The sequence below is a fragment of the Lagenorhynchus albirostris genome, chromosome 6 (genome assembly GCF_949774975.1).
Source record: "Lagenorhynchus albirostris chromosome 6, mLagAlb1.1, whole genome shotgun sequence".
NCBI classification, from domain to species: Eukaryota; Metazoa; Chordata; class Mammalia; order Artiodactyla; family Delphinidae; genus Lagenorhynchus; species Lagenorhynchus albirostris.
The window spans coordinates 34,267,542-34,286,548 of record NC_083100.1 but is presented as its reverse complement, the minus strand read 5'-3'; the positions used below and the strand labels follow the sequence as shown (position 1 = coordinate 34,286,548).

At 42.8% G+C, this 19,007-nt stretch overlaps 1 protein-coding gene across 6 annotated transcripts in view; it reads left to right on the top strand.

The window, feature by feature from the left end:
* The first annotated feature begins 13,836 nt into the window (after window positions 1–13,836).
* The window catches only part of CASP8 (caspase 8), a 28,799-nt gene continuing 23,628 nt past the window's right edge, over window positions 13,837–19,007 (top strand). For 2 of the 6 annotated variants that reach the window (XM_060152337.1, XM_060152336.1), the window contains exon 1: window positions 16,076–16,179. The gene's annotated coding sequence lies outside the window, so the exon portion shown is untranslated. Of the gene's footprint in view, window positions 13,885–16,075; window positions 16,180–16,909; window positions 16,957–19,007 lie in introns of those variants that run through there. The other 4 variants (XM_060152339.1, XM_060152333.1, XM_060152335.1 and 1 more) reach the window with 4 other exon arrangements.

Sequence of the window (19,007 nt, the reverse complement as noted above, 5' to 3'; positions counted from 1 at the left end):
GGTGAAGATGATTGGGGGTCCACATAGACAAATCATCAATACCATGAACACATTCAGTGGGGGGGCCATAATAAGGGAGGTTTACAGGGACTCGAAGGGATCTATCCATACTCAGGTTTGGGCAAAGGTCCTGGTAAGCGGGATGGCCTCAGCCCCCAAACCAGAGCACATTGTCTGTTCGGTGCTCATCTTGGTGCCAGGGTTTGGAAGACCACAGTCACTGGTGCATCAATATCTAGAAAGGCCCAAGAAGTGCAATACTTCCCCCACCATTGAAATCTAACCTCAGCATCTGGCCTCTTGTCCCCACTGGGGACAGAAAGACCTCAGCCTAACCCCCAGTCTTGTTTACTTTTGAAAGCTGAGAGGTCTGGGTAAAAGTGTCTGGGGCTCTCTGATTTATCTCTAGTTCATCAGGAGGGGTGAAAAGAATAGCACCTGCATTAGCCAAAAATCAGTCACTGTGCAGATCTGGCGAGCCGCCGGTCAAACCCCCCATGGCCTGGTACCTGCATGAGTTCCTTGGTGGGGAGCCCATCAATTTCCTCTTCTGAGACCTACTCATTGAGTAACTGGACTCAGAGACCTCTTGGGGGAAGGCCATTTTCTGATTGTCCAGGAGACCATTTTATTTTATTTATTTTATTTTTTTTTGCGGTACGTGGGCCTCTCACTGCTGCGGCCTCTCCCGTTGCGGAGCACAGGCTCAGGACGCGCAGGCTCAGCGGCCATGGCTCACGGGCCCAGCTGCTCCGCGGCATGTGGGATCTTCCTGGACCGGGGCACGAACCCGCATCCCCTGCATCAGCAGGAAGACTCTCAACCACTGCGCCACCAGGGAAGCCCCAGGAGACCATTTTTGCCTCACACTTTCTGTTGATCTTTCTGTGATGCTATTTGGTGGGAGCCACTTTTTTCTGTGCCTGGGGATTTTTTAGTTAAGAACTGGACCTCATGAGGAGATTTACTTGCATTTAATAACTAGCAGGAGAAGCAACAACAAACCTAGAATTCTGAGTCTGGTTAACAATCTCATCATCTACTGTTCACAGTTCCTCAGTATAGACCCAAGGGACCACCAGGATATCCTGGCACAGCTCTGGGTTTGGAGTGAGGCATGGGTCCCAGGCTGGTCCTGCTGACCCAGCAGCTGCCCCCAGTGTTGGGTGGGGGATTCATCGCTGACACCTCCCTGTACTCGAATCAAGGGCAGTTCCCCCGCTAGCTTTCTGCTTGGCCACTCTCTTCCCAGTCCTGCTAGAGAGAGAGCAGGCTTTTCTTTTCTTGTTGTTTTCTTTTACTTTGTTCTTTTTAATCTTTGCCTTTTGGCAGCTCTATGTTGTAGACCTCTCTAGTTCTCAGTCTGGCATATATGGGAGATGAAAAGAAAGCCAAGGGGACAAAACAGAGTGTCTTTCCTCAAATCTTCAGATCCCTCCCCAGTCTGCTTCTTCTTGGCACCCCTGAGAGCTCTTGTGTGATTGTGGAATTATTTTCAGGGTATTTAGTTGTACTTAGAGGGAAGGAATCTGTGACACTGTGTCTCAAAACTAAAAGTTCTCCCCTCATTTAAAAAATTTCATTTTTATTTTTTAATTTTTATTTTATATTGGAGTATAGTTGATTTACAATGTTGTGTTAGTTTCAGGTGTACAGCAAAGTGATTTAGTTATACATGCACATGTATCTATTCTTTTTCAAATTCTTTTCCCATTTAGGTTATTACAGAATATTGAGCAGAGTTCCCTGTGCTATACAGTAGGTCCTTGTTGGTTATCTGTTTTAAATATAGTAGTGTGTATATGTCAATCTCAAACTCCCAATTTATCTCTCTACCTGACTTTTCCCTTTGGTAACCATGCTTGTTTTCGTTTTTTTAAAATAATTTTTGTAAATTTATTTATTTTATTTATTTATTTTTGGCTGAGTTGGGTTTTCGTTGCTGCGCACGGGCTCTCTCTAGTTGTGGTGAGTGTGGGCTACTCTTCTTCGTTATGGTACATGGGCTTCTCATTGTGGTGCCTTCTCTTGTTGAGGAGCATGGGCTCTAGGTGCGTGGGCTTCAGTAGTTATGGCTCGCAGGCTCTAGAGCGCAGGCTCAGTAGTTGTGGAGCACAGGCTTAGTTTCTCCGAGGCATGTGGGATCTTCCCAGACCAGGCCTTGAACCTGTGTCCCCTGCATTGGCAGGTGGATTCTTAAACACTGTGCCACCAGGAAAGCCCAACCATGTTTGTTTTCTAAGTCTGTGAGTCTGTTTCTGTTTTTAAAATAAGTTCATTTGTATCATTTTTTTTTAGATTCCGCATATAAGCGATATCATATGATATTATTTGTCTTTCTCTCTCTGACTTACCTCATTTAGTATGATAATCTCCAGGTCCATCCATGTTGCTGCAAATGGCATTATTTTATTCTTTTAAGTGGCTGAGTAATATTCCATTGAATACGACCTTATCTTTATTCATTCTTCTGTCAACAGACATTTAGGTAGCTTCCATGTCTTGGCTATTGTAAACAGTGCTGCAGTGAACACTGGGGTGCATGTGTCCTTTTGAACCATGTTTTTCTCCAGATATATGCCCAGGAGTGGGATTGCTGGATCATATGGTAGCTCTATTTTTAGTTTTTTAAGGAATCGCCATACTATTCTCCGTAGTGTCTGTACCAATTTACATTCCCACCAACAGTGTAGGAGGGTTCCTTTTTCTCCATGCCCTCTTCAGCATTTATTGTTTGTATATTTTTTGATGATGGTCATTCTGAACAGTGTGAGGTGGTACCTAGTTGTAGTTTTGATTTGCATTTCTCTAATAATTAGTAATGTTGAGCATCTTTTCATGTGCCTATTGCCCATCACCCCCATCATTTTAATATAAGGAAAAATTCAAACTGAATCACATCATGAGGGCTAGAACTTTTTCTGTTCCTTTCGCTGCTTTATGCCAGAACAGTATCTGGCTCAAAATAGGGTCTCTCTCTCCCCCCTGGCCCCTGTGTGTGTGCGTGTGTATAGACATATAAACATACATATAGACATATATATATATGCTCTCTCTATATATATATTTAAATGAATGAATGTCTTAACTTACTAGAGTCCTAGAAGAAAAACAGTTGAGTCCCTGAATGAAAAAAAGAACATATAAAATGCACTCATTAAATGTTTGAACTGAAAGTGTTCTTAGAGATTATCTAGCCTAACTCCCTCCTTTTGGAATGTAGAAATTGGACTGAGACCTAAATTGACCAGCCCAGACTCCAGTTTGGGTACCTCACTTCCCTGGCATATTCTCTCTCCTCTCCTCTGCATGACCAGTCATGAAGCCAAGACATGGAAGAGGGCGTGTCTCATTTCCTGCTCTCCTCCCCACCCTCTCACGCTGATTTGCTGAGTCTGTTCTGCCTGTGGAAATTCCAGCAGTTATGTTCACAGGAACACTAGCAATATATTCTTCATTTGACTTTCATTATATTTTTGAGGCGTTTCTTGGCAAGAACACATCCCAGAAAGAAGCACCTGTATTGGCCTTCTGGTAAGATTTATCTGGAATTTTAGGAAGGAACTGATTTGTTTCTGGAACGTTCTAGGCTGGTGGCCCCAGGGACGCCCAGGTGATACTTTCTTTTAATTGAATACACACACACACACACACACACACACACACACACACACACACACACACACATATATATGTATGTATGTATTACAACTTTCTTCTGAAATCAACTGAGAGCCCATTTGGGGTTGGTTGTACGTTTGGGGTTGGAGATCCTTTATCCTGGCTCTGTCTTTTCCCTCAGCTCTGCTTTGCCCCAGGGGTTGCAGGATTTCTTAGAATTCTCCTTGGCCCAACCAGTTAATGAATAACAGCCTCAATTTTTGAGGTCCAAACACCTTACTTCCTTAGTCATGGTGATTAATTCTCTCTCTTTTTCCACTGCTTAAATAATTAACAAGACAAAGAAAAGTATCCAGAACAATATAATAGGAAATGTAGGGCAAGAAAATCATGGGGAAGTTGCCAAGTTGTATGAAGGTCCTGCTTAAGGGACTCTGGTGTGTAACCAGCTTGTGCGCTGAATGAACATCCAACCAGATCTGGTGGGGATGCGGCTGACAGAAGTGGCCCATAACGGACGATCCCAAGTGGCAAAATCATCAGTTTAGGTTTTCAGCCTGAGTGTGTTTTTCAGTTAATACTCATTGCAAAACAAGATGCAAATTTTCCTTCAGAAAATCATTTGAAGGATTTCCATTTTGGAGGTGTTGATCCACAGTATCGAAGGGGCTGGGACGCAGAGGAGGCACCGTTATGATGTCTAGCGGTGGCCCTGTGTGCATCTGTTTATCATGCTAGTCATGCTGTTCTGCAATACCCCTTCTTACTAACCAGCACATCTTAGAGATTGCTCCGTATCATAACTTCTCCTGTTCCCTGCCTGCCTTTTTACTCTCTTAATGGCATCCTCTTCTGAACAGAAACTCTTAATTCTGAAACAGTCCAGCTGACCCTTTTTTTCCCCTATGGTTAGCACTTTTGGTGTTCTATTTGAGTCCATCATGAAGACATTCTCTCAGGGTTTGTTATAAAAACATTGTTGCTTTGCTTTTCGTATTTAGATTTATGATCCTCTAGATTTTGTCAAATGCTATTTCTGCACTTATTGATATAATCACACAATTTTAAAAAATCTTGTTGATACGTTGGCTTACATTAATTGATTTTCAAATGTTGAACCAGCTTGGGCACCTAGAATAAATCTCTGCTGGTCTTGGTGTAGAAATCTTTATACAATGTTGGATTCAATTTGCTAATATTTTGTTCAAGATTTTTGCATTCTATGTTCATGAGAGATATCGGTCTATAGTTTTACTTTGTTGTAATGCTTTTGTCTGGTTTTGCTATTAGGGTAATACTGACCTCATAAACTGAGTTAAGAAGTAACCTCTCTGCTTCTACATCTGGAACAGATCATGAGAGTTGATGTAATTGGTTTCTTCCTTAAATGTCTGGTAGAATTTGACAGTGAACCTGTCTGGGCTTGGTGCTTTCTTTTTTAGCAAATTATTGATTCAATTTCTTTAAAGGAGACCAAGGTGGTAGATAAAATGGTGCTTAAAAAAATAATAATAACACCAAAACCCCAAAATGAACTAGTATTTATTTTATTGTTTGGGCTGAACTCATTGGCCTACCAACAGAAAGTGCATTTATTTTTTTCCCTATCGCTGTTTTCAATGATGGTGTGAGAAATCTTCTGTGATGGCCTGACTAGACATTGGGCAGATCCCACAGCTTTCAGCTCTTTTGGTTATAAGAAGGCTATAATATTATGACTCATTTCACCTGTTAAAAATTTAGTTCAGATATTTAAAAGTTTCCATCTCAACTGAAGTCAAAGGATCCCATTACCCTCAGCTCAGGAATGAATCTTAGCTAGGGAAACATCAGTTGAGGAGGGGACTGTTGTTTCTTCTTTGTTGTTTCTCTTTACTCGCTCCATGTCTTCTGCTTCCCCCAGGCAGGCACAGGGTAGGAGGTAAAGAAGAAAAGATCTTTCTGCTCAGCTGCAGATCTCTCTTGGCAGTTGGTACCTACTGCCATGGCAGGCATCCAAGTCCTGACACATTCACCCAGATATGTGGGGAATTCCAACCTTCCCCAGCACACTTACAGTGGAGTTTTTGAGAATTAGTATAGAATCCTGCCCATCACAATCGAGATCCTAGCCCCAGGGGTGAATGCCACATTATCAAGGCGCTGGCAAGCAGATCTTCTGGATGGGCTCTAATCAAGAGATTTAGAGCCAGGCAACCTTCTCATTTATCCATTTTATCCCATAAGAAAATCCTGACTCGTATCTTGATTCCGCTCTGGCTTGTCTTGCCTGAGCAGTGGTGACATCAACAATTTTCTTACCTTCATGTTCCAAGTGCAATGCAGGCACCATTTCCATGTTCACATTGCCCCCAGCACCAGAGATTGCAAGTGAGGCTCTCCCAAGAACTTTCTCAAAGCATTCCGCTTCTATGGACTCACTATAATGGTCCTCTGAGCTTCTGCAGCTCATCAAGCCTCCAGCTAGGCAGTGAGATACAAGTCTCATCTTCTTTCAAGCACTTCAGTCTATTTAGGTATGTAATGAAGACTTGAACTTTGCTCAAAGAGAGGTCTGACCTTTGTCCTTGGTCTGTGGGAGGTAATCTCTATGACCTTGAAATGTTGTGCCTGATAAGAATGTCTTTGTTTACCTGGGGGCTTTGGACTATGTCAGAAAGTTTGTTTGATTTTTTTGGGGCTGCACTGGGCAGCTGGTGGGATCTTAGTCCCCCAGCCAAGGATTGAAAGCCCCAGGAAGTGAAAGTATCAAGTCCTAACCACTGGACCATCAGGGAATTCCCCAGAAAGTTTTAAAACGTGATTTATGTTGAGGGATTTCCATCACAGGGTATCAGCTCAACCTCCACAGGGGCTAGAGACTGAGGTCAGCATGCAGGCAGATGGCCACAGAACCCCAGTAAAGACTGGACACCAAGGCTCCGATGAGATTTCCTCAGTGGCAGTACTTAGTGTGTATCATCACACCCCAGCGCTGGGAGGGGTTAATGCTTCCCATGACTCTATGCGGAGAGGACAACTGGAAGCTCAGCTATGGAATCCTCCTGGACTCATTTTAATCTGTATCTTTTCCCTGTAATAAATCATAACTATGAGTGTAATAGCCTTCAATTATCACACCTCAGGGTGTTTTTGGGAACCTCTTGAACTTGCAGTTGGTGTGAGAAGTGAGGGTGGTTTGTGGACTGTTCCCTAACTCTGCTGTGTGTTTTCTTCTCACACCACCAAGCAATTAACTCAATTCTCGGAGGACACTGACCAGGAATTTAACTCAGTCCTGAGACTACCTACCCGGAGATAGCATCAGATCTCACAGATTACGGGTTTAGTTCCACAAGACTCCCCCCCACCCCATAACTTTGCAATAGGTATATTTTCTCTTTTCCCTACTCACTAGGACTCTGTAGACAAGCATAAGTCCATTCCTCTGCCACTGGATCCAGTCTCACCTAAATTTCAGTTCTCCTTCTGCCCTGATTCTCTCTCAAGGAACTCCATCTTCTGCTCCTGTAGACTCTACAGGATGGGGTGGAAAGTGTCAAAAAAACCCGGTGTGGATATCAGTTGTAACGGTACCTGGGATTTGCTTTAATCAGGTATGGTGAGATATGCAGACATGGAAATGACTGTCTTGAGGAATTTTATACTCACAGATCCCAGGAGAAGGGGCACACCATGCAAGACCACATGGGAAAGCATCAGTTGGTCAGGAGGCAGATGATGTGGAGGGGAAATGTGGGCAAGAGCCTTCATTGTGGTTTCTGTGGGAAGGAATTGATGAGGCAGGGCAATCAGGCTTAGGTTGGGTTAGTCTGCATCATTTCAATAGGCTCTGGGTTGTAGGGGGTGCCCCTAGTTTTCTGGTACATGTCTCTAGAGTGCAGGGGAATAGTGTCCCAGAGTGTAAAATCTTGATGAAGGAGGTGGTTGGGGGTAGGGACTCTGGATTGGTTGATCTGCATTTGAAAGCCTTGCTGGCCGGCCTGGTGTGTGCTCTTTCTAGGAATGAAACACCTGGGGAGGGGCAGTCTCTCCAGGATGAGCAAGGCCTCAAGATGTCGAAGCACTGAAAGTACAAAATAAAAGACATGATTAATACACTGTCTTTTATTCCTCCCACCAGAGTGTGGCTAGCATTTTCTCTTTAGTATATAGGGATACAGTTGTCCTTAACTGTTGAGATTTAGCTGAAATGCTGAGCCACCAGGAAAATTTCATTCATCATCCTTGCACAAAAGAGAGAGCCTCTCTGCTCTGTCACTGGGATGACTCTTGACGCTGTAGAGGAGGAAAACATTTTTCTCTGTACCCTCCTAAGCTCTTTACCTCAGACTCTGCAAATTATACTGACAAAAGCCAGATGAACAAGAGAAAAACAGTTTATTATGCATGCAAACACATCAAGTGGGAGAAACCTCAGTGATTCGGAACTCAAAAGGGTGGTTAGAACTTGGGCTTATATAGCATCTAAGCAACGAACAATAAATATGCAGAGAAGTGACAAGACAAAGGTAATAAAGGGTTTAGGCTTCCAAGAGTGATAAACTTTGGCAAGGTAAATATATTGGGCAAACTACATTTGTTCATGCAGGTCCATCTTGGTGGAGACTTTCTTCTTCATGGCCATAAAACTTCCCTGGGAGAGGGATTCATGGCAGTCTTCATTTCTCAGAATCTGCTACTTTTAGTCAGATAAGGGATGCTACAAAAGGCTTCTTTCTGTATCTGTTGATTCTCATTTGACTCCAACTTAAAATAATCTTCAAGCATAATCGGAGCCTCTACAACGTGTTGCGTCAGATGAGGGATGACTCATTCTCTCAGAAACTGGAAGTTTGTATCATAATGTTGTAAAGCACAAAAAGTTTAACTTTATAACCTAACTTTTGTGTCTACCCATGACCTTTTCTTTTCATTTTGTGAAACATAAACAATCACTGGGCACTTAATCAATGTTTGTTTAATCATGAATGAATATAGATTTTATCAACACCTCTAAGGTGTTCATTGGAATGACTATTATCTGCGCTCTTTGGCTTAATCTCCTTCTGAATACCTTTAGAGAGGCAAAAAAAAAAAAAAAAGAAAAAGAAAAAGAAAACGAGAAAGTCTGATTTGGAGCATTTATAACCAGAGACCCAGTCCTAAAACCTGGCCCTTTTACTCCCTGGCCAACTGCCCCTTCCTGTGAGTGAATCGAACAGCCTGGCTCCCAGGGTCAGCCTCAGGTACAACATGCCATTTTTTTTTCTCTTCAACTTGTTCTGAGGAACCCCAGTGGGTTTGCAGAGACACTGGCTAAAATGCACATTGTCCCAAGCAGTGTTAAACTAGCTTAGAAGCACTGAGCAGTAATAAAGAGGACAGAGGCCGTTCATAAGTACTAATGTAGAAAGAGATACAAGATAGAGTTAGATGAAAAAATGATAGAATACACACACATGCACACAATGTTTAAACAAATATACAAATAATTAGTGCAAAAATTAAAGTCAATGCAGATATATGTTTGCTTTTCCTTTTCTGTAGACTATCACAAGAAAGATAAATAAGAAACTGTACTAACCCTCCTACTACATCATTTTGTTTCGGGGTCTGTTGAAAGCTGGAGTCAGTAGGAATCCAAGTGAGCCTGGGAGGACACTTCTGGGGGAAGAAAAAATGTCCTATCCAGGGAAGACACCAAATACACATTTTGCCACTTGGCTGTCTCACCTGGACTTACCTGTACCTGCAAGTTAGTTGTGCTACTACTAGGAACGGGTGTATTGTAATTATTTTTACTAATAGCTTTGAGGAAAAATATCATTACCCAATTCTTGAAATCCTTTTTGAACTGAGAAAGAATGAAATGAATTTCCCTTGCAGAAGTTGAGGAGTGACTTCTTCTTCTTCTTTTTTTAAAAAATAAATTTATGTATTTATTTATTTTTGGCTGCGTTGGGTCTTCGTTGCTGTGCGTGGGCTTTCTCCAGTTGTGGCGAGCGGGGGCTACTCTTCCTTGTGGTGCATGGGCTTCTCATTGCAGTGGCTTCTCTTGTTGTGGAGCATGGGCTCTAGGTGCGTAGGCTTCATTAGTTGTGGCACGTGGGCTCAGTAGTTGTGGCTCGCGGGCTCTAGAGCACAGGCTGAGTAGTTGTGGCGCACGGGCTTAGTTGCTCTGCGGCATGTGGGATCTTCCCAGACCAGGGCTCAAACCCGTGTTCCCTGCGTTGGCAGGCAGATTCTTAACTACCATGCCACCAGGGAAGTCCCGAGGAGTGACTTCTTTTAAAAGGGAAAAAATATATGTGTTTCAGGGAATAATCCTCCCATCTTTTGATTTTTTTTTAAAAGAAAGAGTCACTAGTGCTGCATGCAGATAGAGTAGCTGGGTAGTCCCAGCTCAGTCACTTCACCTTTCTGGCCTTTGGTGTTCTAAATGTCTTAGTAACACCTACTCTGCCTGCTTTAGACTAAAAAATTGTGCTCACTAATGAGATAAATGAGATGAAGTAGGGAGAACACTTTAAAACTGCATCGTGCTACAAACTACTGTATATAAAATAAACAACAAGGTCCTACTGTATAGCACAGGGAACTATATTCAATATCCTGTGATAAACCATAATGGAAAAGAATATTAAAAAGTATATATATATATATGAATCACTTTGCTGTACACCAGAAACTAACACAACATTGTAAACCAACTATACTTCAATAAAAAGAAAAAACAGTGGCTCTTGGATGATAGGAATGATAGCACAACAATATGAATGTACTTAATGCCACCGAAATGTACACTTAAATATGGTTAGAATGGTAAATTTTTTGTTATGTATATTTTATCATAATAAAAAAAATTTAATGGCTCTTGACATTTGTCCTTAGGGTTTGAGGTACTGAGAAATTGTTCCCAAGAAATGGTTCCTGGGGGTGGGCATAGAGTGTAGCTGGAACTTGGAGGACTTTCACCTTGACTATGCTCAGACCTCCAAGAAAATATTTGAAAAGCTAAGTTGATGACATGAATATTGCATCCCAGCCCAACAGTTACCTCAATTTCTTCCTTTCTAGATCAGTGGGATGGGTTCTTGTTTGCAGTAGGATCTTTTGTGGAAGTAGAGGGGGCAGGTTCCAGCACCCACCAAATTGCAGAATATACACTTCGGGTCAGTGATGTAAACTCTTCATCTACCTGCTCATGACTGTCTAGTCATCTCAATACCAAAACAAAAATCAAAGACTTCAAAGCCTAGCTGTTAAAAACTTCTAGAGAATTGGCCGAGTCTCTTCCCACATGGCCGGGAGGAGGTGAAATAGATGGATTGGAATGCAGTCTCCTTTCCCTCACCATTGCCTTCAGGATTCTAAGGTCAAGCCAAGGCCAGCTTGAGGAAGGGGGAGGAGGGGCCCAGTAGAATGCACGTACCAGACCACCCGGCCTGTGGGTCAGTTGTATACAACTTAATAGAGAAGCAACCAACAAAAGAGCATGCTTGTTCAGGGGATTTTTGTTTCACTGTCAGTATTTGTCCTTGATTTGTCCTTGACTAATGTCCTGTGGTTCAAGTCCAGATCAATGGGACTGGTGTGTTCCAGCCCGCTGAAAGGAGGTTTAGTCATTCTTGGCTTTCTTAGGGAAATGTACAGGTCCAAATCTGATTTCAGCAGATTAGTAGACATGAGCCTCTGGAGCAGGCCATCAGGTGGGAGCTGAGATTCAGGAGGGTGGAAACCTCTCGGCACTTAAGTCCAAACAGGCTGTCCTGGGCTTCCCTGGTGGCGCAGTGGTTGAGAGTCTGCTTGCCGATGCAGGGGACACGGGTTCGTGCACCGGTCCGGGAAGATCCCACATGCCGCGGAGCGACTGGGCCCGTGAGCCATGGCCTCTGAGCCTGCGCGTCCGGAGCCTGTGCTCCGCAGCGGGAGAGGCCACAGCAGTGAGAGGCCCGCGTACTGAAAAAAAAAGAAAAAAAAAAACCAAACAGGCTGTCCTCACCCTGCACTGGGCAGGGACCAGCTCCCTTATGTCCCGCTGAACTGCATTGCCTCCAGGTTTTCCAGCTTCCCCAGGACTAAAGACCAGGTACATTATTCATTTCCATGTAAATAATCAAGCAGACGTCTAGCTCAAGAAGGAGGCAAGAAACTGGTTAGAGCAAGTGAATTAATATTGATCCTAGAAGATCACAAAAGGAATTTAACCAACTTCAGGTTCGCAATTCACTTGTTGATTATTCATCTTCCTTTTTAAAAAGATCTAAGACTGGGAGAGCCTAGGATCAATACCTTACAAATGACACATCAAAGCCCTGAGACTCCCCCATTCCTCCTCAGTATGGCCCCCTGGATGCCTGCTGTGGGTCATCCATTTCTGCCAGGCTGGGGGCTGGGGACTGGACGTAAACTCTCAAGTGAGACAATCTTGGCATCCTGTGTTGGCCGTGCAGTTGGTCAGCTGATTGACACTGAACTTAGTTTCCTCATCTGTACAATGTGACTAATAATTCGTAGCCATCTTACAGACACTGTGAGCTTATGTAACACAGTGGTAGTGAATATTTACTGAGAACTGTCAAAGGTCCAGGCATTCCTTTAAGTGCTCAGTCTGTTTTGCCTCCTGTAATTCTGCTCAGGTAGGAATTCCAAAGCTGGGGCCTGAAGACTGGTATTTGTTTTAAACCTCCTCAGTTAACCCTCAGATCAGTCAAGTTGAGAACCATGGGTGTGTATTAATGTTCAGACACTGATTAACCTCTCAGGGTCTTAGGCACACAAAACTCACTCTGCCACTCACTAGCTGAAGGTACTTGTCCAAGTCTTTCGCCTCTCCAAACCTCAGTTTTGTCACTCAAATGGGAACATCCACTTCTGAGAATTGTTCAGAAGGTGAAATGAGCCAGTGTGGGTGGCTGTGCCTTGCACACATAATGTTTATTCAATATTAGCTGGTGTCATTAGGCGGACTCCTTTTTCATAGGTGACCTTGTGACCTCTGTGCATAGGTCATTATCTTAGTTTAAATTTACTGCTCTTCCACCCACATGGTTCATTTCAAATCCTAAATGCTGGGGAAGGGGAGATAGTGGGTTACGGTGGGAAAATCCTTGTTTTTGGTCCAATGGGACTGAGTTCGAATTTGGGTATTCATTTGAGCCTCTGTTTCCTCATCCATGACATGGGAGAACAATCCTCTACTTTGCTGGGGGAATTAGAGATAATTGATGTAAAGGTACAACATATAGGTATTGTATAATTTTTGGTGTTTTTGTTATAAAATGTACAAGGTGTAAAAACAAAAAGGCAGAAAACCTTTTAAAAAATTCAAACAGGAAACGGAGGCAGAGGGTGGGAAGGGGATGGAAGATGAAGAAAAGCTGGGGAGGTTTGGGGGCTCAGGGTCCTGGGGGACAGATCTCCACATTACCACCACTCCAGGCTCGGCACTGGACGGGTACCGGTCACTAAGGCACAGCACTGGCCAGGGACTGTTACCCTTGCTTAGGGCTGGGCCAGACCCACATCCCCTTTTGTGCAGGATCTCCCCAAATCTCAGCAAGACATCTGCTTTGACCCAAGAAGAGCTCTTGCCAGATGATATGGGGGGCTGGTCCATGGCTTCAGTGCTGAGATTTGGGCCACAGAATAGAGGAATAATTCCTCTCCCCAGACCCCTTTCAAGGAGGAATGGCATTTTTACTTGCCACAGACAGTCTCAAATCTGTCTTTAAAAATTATAGGCCTTATATACACTAAATGTAGTGAGTATACAGCTTCCTGGTTTTTAGTTTGCATCGGTTCCTTTAAATAAGAAACATTTTCTGTTCGAGTGAATCACCTCTGTTTTCCAGTTTTCAAAGTCAATTTTATTCTCTAGTTCTCTCTGTTCAGGAATTTTCTTTCTCTCTTACTGAAGACCAGATTTTGCCCTTCTGCCGGAGGGCAATGGTTTCACAGGTTCTCTTTCTTTTATCTCGCGATGTTTCAAAGCCCTGCTGAATTCGTTAGTAAATTCTGAATGTGGAGAGGAGAGAAACAGGAAGTGAGTCTGCTGGGACAGGCAGAAAAGCCTGGTTGAGTGATCGAAAGTAAAAGAAAACTTCTTCCGGGAGGCCTTTCCAACCCCACCTCCTTCCTCCCCCTCCCCCTTGTCTCGTTACAAGGGATTTTTCTCCGGTTGTAAGAACCCGCCTCAGTAATTGGAACGTGTGAAGTTAGGCAGTCTAGGGGTCTTGGCATCGGGAGCTTGGTGACTGTGATGTTGCCAGGGTGGAGCAGGTGAGTGTCTGGTGCAGAAGTGGCTTCTGGATACCACGTTGCCCACTCAAGGGGCAGATCAGACCTGCGGAGTGGAGTCACCTCTGGGTCCTGCTAGGGGCCCAGATCTTGGACTGGGTTTCTCTCTGAACCACAACCACTGACTTTGCTACTTTTTAACTCTGAGGAATCTCCCGTTCCTCTGCTGCCTCAAATATAGACACACTGTCTCTCTCCTGCTGGATTACTTTGGAAATTCTACAAGACTTTATTTACCTACTTATGTTTAAATTATTTTCTGTTTGGCCTGGGGCAGAGGGTTAAGTTAATCACCCTGTCAGATCCCTATTCCCTGTAGCCCTTGGTCTCTAAGACTTACGGGCCCCTCTCCCCTGCCCTGTTCTAGGTACTTTCTTTGATTTCCCCACTCCCACCCTATCTCCTACCCTCTCAAAGACGACCCTCTAAATCTTTTGATACATATCCTTGAATTGTTCTGTATCTTTGCAAAATGTGTCCTTGTTTTGTGTGTGTACGCTACTTTTTAAACTGTGTGATCAGGAACAAGAAAGTAATTTCTCTGTACCTCTGTTTCCTCATCATTAAATGGGATTAACACTCCCTCATGAGGTGGCTGTGAAGATTTAAGTTGATAACAACAGCATGAGCCAATTAGGACAGTGACTGGCACTACTAAGTATCCAGTAAGTGTTAGCAATTATTATTACGTATTAGTATTATTTGTATTGTATTTTGCTTGTTCCGTTTCTGACTTTTTTTGTTTTTCAAGTAAGCACTGTATTTTAAGTTCTGTGTAATTTGCCAGGTCCCACTTTGTAACCACTACTTATTATTCCATGATGGACGGTCTCCCAATCCTATATAAGGACTATAGGAGAACTTGCCCACCAATCTTTAGCCTGATCCAGCTTGCAAACCTTTGCCATTCTGATAGGTACAAAGTAGGGAGCTCGTTGCTTTATTTTGGCACTTCCCAGCTTACTCATGAGTCTGAGCGTCATTCGTACACTTCGGCCATCTGAGTATCCCTGTCAAGGAACCCTGTGTCCATATCCATTGTCGTTCTCCAGGGTTTCTTTTCCTCGTTGATTTGCAGGAAACCTTTGTATGTTCTAGATATTGCTACTCCTGTGGCATATCCTGGGAACGGGCATGAAATATTCGGTCTCTGCCTTTGAGAAGCTCACAGCCTCGGACAGGAACCAGCCATAAAACAGCAGGATGAAAGCTGAGTGTATGCTCAGGAAGCCACAGGAAAGAGTCAGGGAGCACATCCTGGGCTAGGATTTAGCCATTAACAGGATTTCATTCTGTCACTGTGCTCTCACTCAGAGTTCTCGGGGCAGAGTCGAGGTAGCAAAGGGCACAATGGGACCACGGCACCCTTCCCTAGCCCTCTGCAGGTGGAGGGGCACTTTCAGACATCTCATTAATCCTCTCAGCCGTGAGCTCTGCCCTCTGAAAGCTAATATTCCATTTGGGGAAAGAAAAAAGGCAGTTTCAAAGAAGAGAGGTGTTTGATTTTTTTTTTTTTCTCTCTCTAGTTTTATCATCAGAAAACATTTCAACTGACTGAGAGCAAAAAGACAGGGCTAATGTGTGCTTTGTTCTCCAGGGCCAGTCCATGGTGAGGGCCCCAGGATTTGTCTTTTTTGGTGAGCTTGACTGGGCCTTTTGGGAGGAAGGACTATGATTCTAGTGTTTTCTGGGCTGCTGAGGCTGGGGTCTTGTGGCCTCGGGGTCATGGAAGTGATCGCGTATGTGAGTGTAGATGGGGAAACCAAGAGAGTTTCTGTGAGGGTCGGCAGACCCTCTGAGAGCTGTGGTGAGGGCCCTGCAGTTTACAGATCCCAAGACCACTCAGGAGTGCTCAGTGAATATTACTGAATGAAACCATTAAAGTCTTCATAATGAGCCCCTAAAAATCTGTAAGTTCCTGCAATATGAAAAGAAAGGGTTCTTAGCTATCATCCAGTTCAAACTGGCTCCTGTTGGAGTGTGGTAAGGAGGCCCCGAAGAGAAACTGACCCGTCCAAAGTCACACACCAAAGCTCAGGTGGCCAGGGTCCCCTCCCGGCACCTGCCTCCTCTTCCACAGGCTCCCTCTTAGCGATCTAGACGGGGGTGCTGCCTGGAGGCCGGCCTACCTCACTAGTGACTCAGGAGTTTCGAAAACAGGAAGTAAGTGAGCTGTGCTGTAGGTTCTTCATTTGACTTCATTCTTTTCTTAGATGTGCCAGGAGAGAGAGGCCTGTGAAGTGGCTGCCGCTGTGAGGGTTCTGGGACTTGCCTCTGGTAAGGTTGGATGGGCTTTTAGAGAGGAAAGTTTTTGATTCTAGAATTTTCTAGGCTACTGAGGGTGGAATCTGGTGGCCTCGGGGCTCATGGGGTGATCCTTGTATATGAGTGTAGATGCGGAAACCAGGAGAGTTAGCAGTGCTTCCCAGGGCTGTAGTGAGGGCCCACGGGTCCCTCCAGCTTCGGTTGATGCATTCCTGATTTTGGGGGGGAATACTCCAAGTTCAGTTATCTGTACAGATGCCTCATCCTTATGCCGAGTTGTCAAAGAATAGAAACCAAAACTCAACTCTCAACAGTCTTTGCTGCTATAGTTTACCAATCTGCCGACACTCAGACCACCAGTATAAACACACACGTACACATAAACAGACACACACATAAACAGAAATAGTGCTAAGAACTCAATTATTTATTTATTTATTTATTTTTGAGAAATTAAAAGGGCACAGGACAGTACCAGGAATAATATAATGGCAAGCATCGACTGATAATCAGTACTTGTGGGGTTAAGCGTTTATAGGTGGAGTTATAAATTCCTTCAGTTTGGCTGGCTCTGAGTTTTGTCGTGATTTGAACACCTTTCCTGGGCTGTGTGATAGCCCTGGCTGGGACCCTGCAGCGGAGAGTGTTTGTGTGCAGGGGGGACACCTGGCAGGTTCTGGGGGAACCCCAATTGGGGGTGGTCATCCTGGACTGGAGGGAGTAGTCACCCTATTGCTTAGGGGTTTGGGCCTGAGAGCGGCTTTCCAGTACTCTCAAGCTTTGAACGAGGTAACGGATTTTTGTCTCAGAAGAGTAATGCAAATTTTGGGTTTATTTTCTCTAGCTTTGAGGTAGTTTTCCGTATCACCAAAAGAGCTAAGAGGTTGCTAGAATGTCGCTAGAAGGATTGTTTGTGATTAGATGAGATTTATTTGCAATTTAATTGTGGCACAAAAGGCAGTGCTTATTTGGGACTCTGGGGTGAGGTGCTGAGGTCTAAATCCGGGCTCCAGCATGTACCGGCTTGGTTTGTAAGGTTCTGACCCTCTCTTTGCTTTTGTAGATTTGTTAAGAACTCTTGTTTCTGTGTTTTGGGGGTTTCTTTAGTCTTTTAAAATTTTAAGTAATTCATAATCTTTAAAAATATTTTGATTATGTGTCTTTCTTCATTAAATTCCTTCACTGGCTTCCAACTGGAATCAGAATAAATTCTAAATCCTTGCAGGGTCTGTCATTGAGACCCTTGAGTGAGATGCTCAAACCTGGGCCTGACGCCTCTCAATAGCTTATTTCTGAACTGATTTTTCACAATAGTAAAATGAGGATGATAATAGCAACTTCTTCAGAGGATTGCAGTAAGTGAGACAAGAAAAATATTTTTATGTTTATATGGTTATATGTTATAAACACACATCATAATATAAAAATTTATATCAAAATACTTTGGGGCACACATTTATTATAAAAATATTAGATATACTTATATATCATAGAATACAAATATATTTATATTGATTTATCATTGTTATATAATTGGAAATAAAAGAAAAATTCTGGAGGGCTTTCCATTTCCACCCCTCTCTTCCACCTTGTATGCAATATAAACCAATATATTCAAATTTATCTTCAAATTTATATATTCAGCATATGTATATGCACACACATTATATATGTATATATATGTGAACATGTGAATAAAATGGGAAAAAACCCACCAAATTTGACCCCAAAATTACTTCTAAGTTTTTCTAAGTGATTTTTATTTTTCTTTTAAAAGTTCTCTAAGGAATAAATGTTACTTTTACTATTTTAGGATGAGAAAAATACAACAATGAATATTCTCCTTAAAATATTACTCTAACAAAGTTTCTAGCTCATGAGCACATGCAGTTAAACCCAGGGCCCATAAAAAAAGAAGTGCCTCTTGGTCCCTGTTCCTATAGAGCCAGAACCTAGAGGTGGCCCGTTGTTAATGGTATAAAATCTAGAGCAGGTAACAGTGCTTCCCAGGCACTACGATCAAAGAGATGTGTGACCTAAACAAACAAAGACAATATTATACCACAATGTGTTCTGGGAAAAGCTGGGTCAGAAAAGAAGCCTTGCCAGCACTTTCCCTACTAAGTGTCCATTTTAATATGATGCAAAAATAATTTAGAAAGCATTGTCAGGCTATTGCAAAGATAATGAAACGAGTGAGGTGAACTGGCCATAGAGGACAGGAGCCCATCATGTTATATCCAAATTCACGTCATCCTGGCCTTGGATTGGAATTTTTTGTATACTGTCAGAAAATGCTATTGAATATGTAACAAAAGCCTTAAAAATCTTTATTCCTTTTGTCTCAGTAATCCTATCTCTAGGAAATTATTCTAATAAAATAATTGGAGGTATACATGGAGATTTGCATTTTAAGATCATCCTAAATGTAATCAGAGACTGGTTAGATAAATTCTTGCCCATTCATATGATTAGATGCCTTATAGATTTAAAAATCCATGCTGTAGAAGAAAAAATAAAGACATCAAGATGCACTTACAGTATTATCAGTGGAAAAGTCCACGTATACCTCAGAAATATGGTGTTTAAATATGAGGGAAAATATATATGCGTAAAATATTCGGTAGGAAGGACAGTAGGATTATTAGGCGTTTATCTTTGTTTTTTATTTTACTTTAATTTTTTAAAAGTTGAAGTATAGTTGATTTACAATGTTGTGTTAATTTCTGCTATACAGCAAAGTGATTCAGTAATACATATATATACATTCTTTTTTTAATATTCTCTTCCATTATGGTTTGTCATAGGATATTGAATATAGGTCTCCATGCTATGCATAA